Raw genomic sequence first — 11,033 nt, 5'->3', positions numbered from 1 at the left:
TTGTTCCATACACCACATGATTGATACTGCAACAATTTGGTAGGTTTGGAGTTGCAGTCTACTTTAGGCGTGGACCGTGGGGCAAACTTGCCTGGCGCCCAGTTAATATCTATTTCAGGTTAAAAGAGAAGCCTCAACGAACCCCCCCCCCCCCCATCTCGACTAGAGCCTAGCGGGCTACACCTTTGTTGTCATCCGACAGCCGATGAAGCAACGTAGCGTCCGCGCACGAGCGGCGAGGCGTTGCATTTTGGCGCCCAACGTGGCGCAAAATTTTTGTCAATTGCAGTAACAGATAGTACATATACAAAATGGTTGAGGAGATGGAAATCGACGTTGACGAGAGGAAAAAAGAGGCCAGGGATGAACAAATCAACGCATTGCAAGTGATGGCCAAAACGATTCTTGGGCAAGGAACAACTGAATATGCCGCCCTACACAGGTTTGATGGTTCAGACACAGAAATAGACCTTGATGTATCAAACGAAGCAGACGAAGTTCTTTTCACTTCTGTTACAGCTATGAGAAAGAAGAATAATCCTAACGCAAGAACCCCAGATAATGCTTAGCTTACCCAAAAAGCAAAAATTAAAGGGAAAGAATTTGAAATTTCAGAGGTGGTAACATAAATAGAAGCCGCTTTAACAGTAGCTGGTTTCAGAATTGATTATACAATTTGCACTCCAATAATGAATATTCTCACTGGCCATAAATGTTTTTTTGATGAGGTGAGGATGGGGTAACGCAGTTAAAAACGAATTCAGGTCCAAACGCAGCCAAAAGAAAAGCTATGCAGGGTGCATCCGGAAGGCCTACTGCGAATACTGGAAAAAGCTTGCTGTCTTTTCCATCAAAGAATTCGGGCTCAATGTTAATCATATTCCCCTCTTACAAGGTTTATCAGTAGCACCGGAAGGACGAACGGGAATAGTAAAAGCTTTAGGGCCTGCCACACAAGCAATACTTCTTACTCGTGAAGAAAGGTATCAGTCTAAGCTTAAAGAAGGGTTAAAAAGATCCCTTGAAATGCTGCCAATGGCATCTGAAGTAGCAAATTGCTTCGCATCTGCCACCGAACATGGACCTGTGGCAGGGTTGCTTAAAGAAATTTGTGATCTACTCATACTGACAACTGCACGGACTACACAAAGAATTTATCTTCCTATGTTTCACTTCTTCATTTTGTGGAATCTAAGAGAAACTTACAATGTGGGGAAACCAGTGAAAGAGAGGATGCCTTGGAACACTATGGGCTTGATGGCAATCACATTGTACAATAGGTCCATACTACAATATGGAATGACCTACAAAATAAAGACGTCAGGAACCATACACCACGCAATGGAAGTAGTTTTCCACGCAACCTTTGGATCATACCTTGACGATCTAGGTTTGTTAGGGCAGATCACTAACAGAGCTCAATGGTCTCTTAGAAAAGAGATGAATCCCTTTTTCAAGAAGAGAGGAGAGGGGAAGGTTGTAAAATTTACTCCGGTGATCTTCAAATACGCTGCTAAACTTGCCCAAAGCTTACAGTAAAATTGTCTCGGCAACGTAGATCCTTGCTGCACCACTCGCCCTACCTTTGCGGGAACTACAAAAAGAACATTTTCAGAGGCAATTAAGCAGTATTACTTGACAGGGAAATCTGCGTTAACATATTCTTCAGACCCCTTGAATTTGCAAATGGCCGTAAAGGAAATCTTGGAAGAGATTAGGAAAGATTTAGATGCAGATTCCCTGAAATTAATAGGGACAGTCGACTGGTCAAAATATGATGATGCTACCCACAACTTTTCTGCTGATGAGACCTTTATTCCGACAGTTACGGGCCGTTCGTTTTTTTGAGCATAATTCCTAAACTTTTTGATGTTTTCCCTTTCATATTATGTTTTCTGGTAATGTTAATTTTAGATGTGTTTAGAAAAAATAGTAATTATGTAAAAAAAATGCAACGCCTCGCCGCTCGTGTGCGGACGCTACATTGCTACACCGGCTGTCGGATGACAACAAAGGCGTAGCCCGCTATGCTCTAGTGGAGATGGGGGGTTCGTTCAGACTTCTCTTTTAACCTGAAATAGATATTAACTGGGCGCCAGGCAAGTTTGCCCCACGGTCCACGCCTACAGTAGACTGCAACTCCAAATCTACCAAATTGTTGCAGTACCAATCATGTGGTGTATGGAACAAATGAAATTAAGCGATACCTCACGTAAAAATTATCTATTATTAATAAGTAAATAAGTAATAAATAAATTTAGTCCGTAAACATGCAATAATTAACAAAAAATAATAATAAACTGAATCATAATAATACCATAATATTGAACAACCACAACGATATCCTACAAAATAACTAGATGCGCCAAAGCAAATGGGGCTTCTAGCCCTCAAAATTATCCGAAAATTATAAGCGTCGCATGAGCTCAGGCGCAACCGCTGTAAAACAAAAAAAAAACAGTTGGTATAACAAAACGAAAACACACTAGGTACTATTCACAAATAAACTAAAATTAATAAAAGCTAATGAACATAAACGCATAAAAAAAATAAATTAATCAAAATCCTTATCTTAATTCTGTAGTGAGGTATCCAACGATGTATCCAATTTCAATGAGAAGAATAACCAGTAACATATCAACGACGTAAACTAACGATTTCAAACACAACAAATCTTAATACTGAAAGAAGAAATCGGAAGTAATTGGAAGTAAACGGAAATAAATCGGAATAGATGGAACTAAACGGAACTAAACGGAAACCCTAAAAGAGAAAAATAATATTAAAATATCTCCTTTTATTTACACTAAGGTCTTCCAAAGCTAGTAAATTGGTCGAGAAATTAGAGCGGGAAGTGTTCCTTATGTTTGGTGTCCCTAAAATGATTATTTGTGATAATGGCTCACAGTGACGCGGTAAAGAGTTTTCTAAATTGGTTGAAAGGTATAAATGTAAGATTAAGTTTACTGCTAATTACAACCCTAGGGCGAATCCCACTGAACGACAAAACCGTGTAATTAAGACCATGATTGCCATGTATGTGTCGGATAATCACCGGACATGGGATGCACATATTAATGAGATTGGTTGTGCTATTCGTACGGCAAAACATGAAGGAACTAAGCTTACTCCATATTTTATCAACTTTGGTCGTAATATGATGTTAAGCGGTGAAGACTATACAAATAAGGAACTACTTGGTGTGGAAGATGGTACACAGTTGGGTGATAGTAGTCGCAATGAATACTTTAAAGGGATGTTCGCAGATGTTAGAGAACGCTTAGAAGTAGCTGGCAGAAAGAGCTGTAATAGGTATAATCTTAGGAAGCGAGATGTGGAGTATCTGCCAAACCAGCTAGTGTGGCGTCGTAATTTTGTTTTATCAGAGGCTAGCCAGTATTTTTCTAAGAAGTTGGCACCGAAGTTCGTTGGGACTTACTATATAAAAAAAAAATCTCACCATGGCCTTATGAGCTTAGGGATGCTAATTATAAATTTTCAGGTGTCTGGAACGTTAGAGACTTGAAACCAGACCCAGAGGACGAAGAGAAATAAGTTGTACAGGTGCAAGAGAGATTTTCGGGGAAAATCTCTTGTAGAAAGGGGGGAGTTGTTACGTTTTAAAAATTCAACCGTCTAAATATTATTTTATTTAATAAATTATTCCATTTTTCCATATCGTTTCCCACATTTCTCCTATTTTCTTAAATAAATAATCGAATAGATAGCAGACTTTGAATTTGGCAAGGGTTGTCATGGATACGTTACGGTAAGTCACTTTGACAGTCGTCGAATTCTAAAATTGGGGTGCTACTTGGAACATAAGTTTTCAGGTAATTGATCTTGGATAGATCACCCTCATTGGGGATATCGGCCTGAATTTATGTTAATTGAACTTGGCATGTTGTAGTGTTGTAGGTACATTTTGTGTAATTGTCAAGTTCACACCGTATGAAACGGGATCTATTTTCAAAGCACCATTTTAGATATGCTGTAACGATTCCTGAAGCCATTCTGAAGGAAAAGAACATCAGGTATGTCTTAATTCGATTTCTTAAGCACTGCAATAAGTGCATTGTTGATTTCCGAGCTTTTTATTTATTAGTTTCTCTGAGAGTTGTTATTTTCTTTTGCAGTAATTAGGCCTTAAACCACAGAATATATAGGGGTAATTAGTATTTAATGATGGAAATACTCTGTGGGAAGTAGAAGAGTATATATTTGTGTCTGTACCCCATTGAAAACCCTTCTGGCCAAAGGTTAGTATAAGATCTTCTATTGTTTTCTTATTTATTGATTGATATAGAATTTGAATCGTTGCTCTGACGTCATTTTGAAGAAATCTACATTAATTTACAGGTTTCATTTTTTTTTCTTATTTGACATTGCTACTAAAATAGAATTATTTCTCTGACGTCATTTCAGACTGTTTTTAGTTTTTATTTTTCTTAATATTAATTGTTGTAGTAATAGACATCATTTTGACAGTTCACGTTTACTTCGTAATTTTAGATTTAGTTTTTTAAAACATGTTAGTGTAAATAAAAGGAGATATTCTAATATTATTTTTCTCTTTTAGGGTTTCCGTTTAGTTCCGTTTAATTCCATTTATTCCGATTTATTTCCGTTTACTTCCGATTTCTTCTTTCAGTATTAAGATTTGTTGTGTTTGAAATCGTTTGTTTACGTCGTCGATATGTTACTGGTTATTCTTCTCATTCAAATTGGATACATCGTTGGATACCTCACTACAGAATTAAGATAAGGGTTTTGATTAATTTATTTTTTTTATGCGTTTATGTTCATTAGCCTTTATTAATTTTAGTCTATTTGTGAATAGTACCTAGTGTGTTTTCGGTTTGTTATACTTTTTTTTGTTTTACAGCGGTTGCGCCTGAGCTCATGCGACGCTTATAATTTTCGGTTAATTTTGAGGGCTAGAAGCCCTATTTGCTTTGGCGCATCTAGTTACTTTGTAGGTTATCAATTTGTGGTTGTTCAATATTATGGTAATATGATTCAGTTTATTATTATTTTTTAATTATTGCATGTTTACGGACTAAATTTATTTATTACTTATTTACTTAATTATTAATCGATAATTTTTACGTGAGGTATCGCTTAATTTCATTTGTTCCATACACCACATGATTGATACTGCAACAGTTTGGTAGGTTTGGAGTTCCAGTCTACTTTAGGCGTGGGCCGTGGGGCAAACTTGCCTGGCGCCCAGTTAATATCTATTTGAGGTTAAAAGAGAAGCCTCAACGAACCCCCCCATCTCCACTAGAGCCTAGCGGGCTACACCTTTGTTGTCATCCGACAGCCGGTGTAGCAACGTAACGTCCGCGCACGAGCGGCGAGGCGTTGCATTTTGACGCCCAACGTGGCGCAAAATTTTTGTCAATTGTAGTAACAGATAGTACATATACAAAATGGTTGAGGAGATGGAAATCGACGTTGACGAGAGGAAAAAAGAGGCCAGAGATGAACAAATCAACGCATTGCAAGTGATGGCCAAAACGATTCTTGAGCAAGGAACCACTGAATCTGCCGCCCTACACAGGTTTGATGGTTCAGTCACAGAAATAGAACTTGATGCATCAAACGAAGCAGCTGGAGATCTTTTCACTGCCTTTACAGCTATGAGAAAAAAGAATAATCCTAACGCAAGAACCCCAGATAATGCTTATCTTACCTAAAAAGCAAAAATTAACGGGAAAGAATTTGAAATTTCAGAGGTGGTAACATAAATAGAAGCCGCTTTAACAGTAGCTGGTTTCAGAATTGATTATACAATTTGCACTCCAATAATAAATATTCTCACTGGCCATAAATGTTTTTTTGATGAGGTGAGGATGGGGGTAACGCAGTTAAAAACGAATTCAGGTCCAAACGCAGCCAAGAGAAAAGCTATGCAGGGTGCATCCGGAAGGCCTACTGCGGATACTGGAAAAAAGCTTGCTGTCTTTTCCATCAAGGAATTCGGGCTCAATAATAATCATATTCCCCTCCTACAAGGTTTATCAGTGGCACCGGAACGACGAACGGGAATATTAAAAGCTTTAGGGCCTGCCACACAAGCAATACTTCTTACTCGTGAAGAAAGGTATCAGAAGCTTAAAGAAGGGTTAAAAAGATCCCTAGAAATGCTGACAATGGCATCTGAAGTAGCAAATTGCTTCGCATCTGCCACCGAACATGGACCTGTGGCAGGGTTGCTTAAAGCAATTTGTGATCTACTCATATTGACAACTGCACGGACTACACAAAGAATTTATCTTCCAATGTTTCACTTCTTCATTTTGTGGAATCTAAGAGAAACTTACAATGTGGGGAAACCAGTGAAAGAGAGGATGCCTTGGAACACTATGGGCTTGATGGCAATCACATTGTACAATAGGTCCATACTACAATATGGAATGACCTACAAAATCAAAACGTCAGGAACCATACACCACGCAGTGGAAGTAGTTTTCCACGCAACCTTTGGAACATACCTTGACGATCTAGGTTTGTTAGGGCAGATCACGAACAGAGGTCAATGGTCTCTTAGAAAAGAAATGAATCCCTTTTTCAAGAAGAGATGAGAAGGGAAGGTTGTAAAATTTACTCCGGTGATCTTCAAATATGCTGCTAAACTTGCCCAAAGCTTACAGTCAAATTGTCTCGGCAACGTAGATCCTTGCTGCACCACTCTCCCTACCTTTGCGGGAACTACAAAAAGAACATTTTCAGAGGCAATAAAGCAGTATTACTTGACAGGGAAATCTGCGTTAACATATTCTTCAGACCCCTTGAATTTGCAAATGGCCGTAAAGAAAATCTTGGAAGAGATTAGGAAAGATTTAGATGCAGATTCCCTGATATTAATAGGGACAGTCGACTGGTCAAAATATGATGATGCTACCCACAACTTTTCTGCTGATGAGACCTTTATTCCGACAGTTATGGTCGTTTTTTGGAGCATAATTCCTAAACTTTTTGATGTTTTCCCTTTCATATTATGTTTTCCGGTAATGTTAATTTTAAATTTGTTTAGAAAAAAATAGTATTTATGTTAAAATAAAAAAAAAAACAAATGCAACGCCTCGCCGCTCGTGTCCGCTACGTTGCTACACCGGCTGTCGGATGACAACAAAGGCGTAGCCCGCTATGCTCTAGTGGAGATGGGGGGTTCGTTCGGACTTCTCTTTTAACCTGAAATAGATATTAACTGGGCGCAGGCAAGTTTGCCCCACGGTCCACGCCTAAAGTAGACTGCAACTCCAAACCTACCAAATTGTTGCAGTAACAATCATGTGGTGTATGGAACAAATGAAATTAAGCGATACCTCACGTAAAAATTATCTATTATTAATAAGTAAATAAGTAATAAATAAATTTAGTCCGTAAACATGCAATAATTAACAAAAAATAATAATAAACTGAATCATAATAATACCATAATATTGAACAACCACAACGATATCCTACAAAGTAACTAGATGCGCCAAAGCAAATGGGGCTTCTAGCCCTCAAAATTATCCGAAAATTATAAGCGTCGCATGAGCTCAGGCGCAACCGCTGTAAAACAAAAAAAAACAGTTGGTATAACAAAACGAGAACACACTAGGTACTATTCACAAATAAACTAAAATTAATAAAAGCTAATGAACATAAACGCATAAAAAAAATAAATTAATCAAAATCCTTATCTTAATTCTGTAGTGAGGTATCCAACGATGTATCCAATTTCAATGAGAAGAATAACCAGTAACATATCAACGACGTAAACAAACGAGTTCAAACACAACAAATCTTAATACTGAAAGAAGAAATCGGAAGTAATTGGAAGTAAACGGAAACAAATCGGAATAAATGGAACTAAACGGAAACCCTAAAAGAGAAAAATAATATTAGAATATCTAATTTTATTTACACTATTATTTAAGGTCTTCCAAAGCTAGTAAATTGGTCGAGAAATTAGAGCAGGAAGTGTTCCTTATGTTTGGTGTCCCTAAAATGATTATTTGTGATAATGGCTCACAGTTACGCGGTAAGGAGGTTTCTAAATTGGTTGAAAGGTATAAATGTAAGATTAAGTTTACTGCTAATTACAACCCTAGGGCGAATCCCACTGAACGACAAAACCGTGTTATTAAGACCATGATTGCCATGTATGTGTCGGATAATCACCGGGCATGGGATGCACATATTAGTGAGATTGGTTGTGCTATTCGTACGGCAAAACATGAAGGAACTAAGCTTACTACATATTTTATCAACTTTGGTCGTAATATGATGTTAAGTGGTGAAGACTATACAAATAAGGAACTACTTGGTGTTTAAGATGGTACACAGTTGGGTGCTAGTAGTCGCAATGAATACTTTAAAGGGATGTTCGCAGATGTTAGAGAACGCTTAGAAGTAGCTGGCAGAAAGAGCTGTAATATGTATAATCTTAGGAAGCGAGATGTGAAGTATTTGCCAAACCAGCTAGTGTGGCGTCGTAATTTTGTTTTATCAGAGGCTAGCCAGTATTTTTCTAAGTTGGCACCGAAGTTCGTTGGGCCTTACTATATTAAAAAAAGAATCTCACCATGGACTTATGAGCTTAGGGATGCTAATTATAAATTTTCAGGTGTCTGGCACGTTAGAGACTTGAAACCAGACCCAGGGGACGACGAGAAGTAAGTTGTACAGGTGCAAGAGGGATTTTCTGGAAAAATCTCTTGTAGAAAGGGGGGAGTTGTTACGTTTTAAAAATTCAACCGTCTAAATATTATTTTTTTAATAAATTACTCCATTTTTCCATATCGTTTCCCACATTTCTCCTATTTTCTTAAATAAATAATCGAATAGATAGCAGACTTTGAATTTGGCAAGGGTTGTCATGGATACGTTACGGTAAGTCACTTTGACAGTCGTCGAATTCTAAAATTGGGGTGCTAGTTGGAACATAAGTTTTCAGGCAATTGATCTTGGATAGATCACCCTCATTGGGGATATCGGCCTGAATTTATGTTAATTGAACTTGGTATATTGTAGTGTTGTAGGTACATTTTGTGTAGTTGTCAAGTTCACACCGTATGAAACGGGATCTATTTTCAAAGCACCATTTTAGATATGCTGTAACGATTCCTGAAGCCATTCTGATGGAAAAGAACATCAGGTATGTCTTAATTCGATTTCTTAAGCACTGCAATAAGTGCATTGTTGATTTCCGAGCTTTTTATTTATTAGTTTCTCTGAGAGTTGTTATTTTCTTTTGCAGTAATTAGGCCTTAAACCACAGAATACATAGGGGTAATTAGTATTTAATTATGGAAATACCCTGTGGGAAGTAGAAGAGTATATATTTGTGTCTGTACCCCATTGAAAACCCTTCTGGCTAAAGGTTAGTATAAGATCTTCTATTGTTTTCTTATTTATTGATTGATATAGAATTTGAATCGTTGCTCTGACGTCATTTTGAAGAAATCTACATTAATTTACAGTTTTCATTTTTTTTTCTTATTTGACATTGCTACTAAAATAGAATTATTTCTCTGACGTCATTTTGAAGAAATCTACATTAATTTACAGTTTTCATTTTTTTTTTCTTATTTGACATTGCTACTAAAATAGAATTATTTCTCTGACGTCATTTCAGACAGTTTTTAGTTTTTATTTTTCTTAATATTAATTGTTGTAGTAATAGACGTCATTTTGACAGTTCACGTTAACTTAGTAATTTTAGATTTAGTTTTATAAAATATGTTCGTGTAAATAAAAGGAGATATTCTAATATTATTTTTCTCTTTTAGGGTTTAGTTTAGTTCCGTTTAGTTCCATTTATTCCGATTTATTTCCGTTTACTTCCAATTACTTCCGATTTCTTTCAGTATTAAGACTTGTTGTGTTTGAAATCGTTTGTTTACGTCGTCGATATGTTACTGGTTATTCTTCTCATTGAAATTGGATACATCGTTGGATACCTCACTACAGAATTAAGATAAGGATTTTGATTAATTTATTTTTTTTATGCGTTTATGTTTATTAGCCTTTATTAATTTTAGTTTATTTGTGAATAGTACCTAGTGTGTTTTCGGTTTGTTATACTTTTTTTTTGTTTTACAGCGGTTGCGCCTGAGCTCATGCGACGCTTATAATTTTCGGTTAATTTTGAGGGCTAGAAGCCCTATTTGCTTTGGCGCATCTAGTTACTTTGTAGGTTATCAATTTGTGGTTGTTCAATATTATGGTATTATTATGATTCAGTTTATTATTTTTTGTTAATTATTGCATGTTTACAAACTAAATTTATTTATTACTTATTTACTTAATTATTAATCGATAATTTTTACGTCAGGTATCGCTTAATTTCATTTGTTCCATACACCACATGATTGATACTGCAACAATTTGGTAGGTTTGGAGTTGCAGTCTACTTTAGGCGTGGACCGTGGGGCAAACTTGCCTGGCGCCCAGTTAATATCTATTTCAGGTTAAAAGAGAAGCCTCAACGAACCCCCCCCCCCCATCTCCACTAGAGCCTAGCGGGCTACACCTTTGTTGTCATCCGACAGCCGGTGAAGCAACGTAGCGTCCGCGCACGAGCGGCGAGGCGTTGCATTTTGGCGCCCAACGTGGCGCAAAATTTTTGTCAATTGCAGTAACAGATAGTACATATACAAAATGGTTGAGGAGATGGAAATCGACGTTGACGAGAGGAAAAAAGAGGCCAGGGATGAACAAATCAACGCATTGCAAGTGATGGCCAAAACGATTCTTGGGCAAGGAACAACTGAATATGCCGCCCTACACAGGTTTGATGGTTCAGACACAGAAATAGACCTTGATGTATCAAACGAAGCAGACGAAGTTCTTTTCACTGCTGTTACAGCTATGAGAAAGAAGAATAATCCTAACGCAAGAACCCCAGATAATGCTTAGCTTACCCAAAAAGCAAAAATTAAAGGGAAAGAATTTGAAATTTCAGAGGTGGTAACATAAATAGAAGCCGCTTTAACAGTAGCTGGTTTCAGAATTGATTATACAATTTGCACTCC

The sequence above is a fragment of the Diabrotica virgifera genome, chromosome 9 (genome assembly GCF_917563875.1).
Source record: "Diabrotica virgifera virgifera chromosome 9, PGI_DIABVI_V3a".
In the NCBI taxonomy this organism is placed as follows: Eukaryota; Metazoa; Arthropoda; class Insecta; order Coleoptera; family Chrysomelidae; genus Diabrotica; species Diabrotica virgifera.
Note: the sequence above shows the minus strand (reverse complement) of the source record.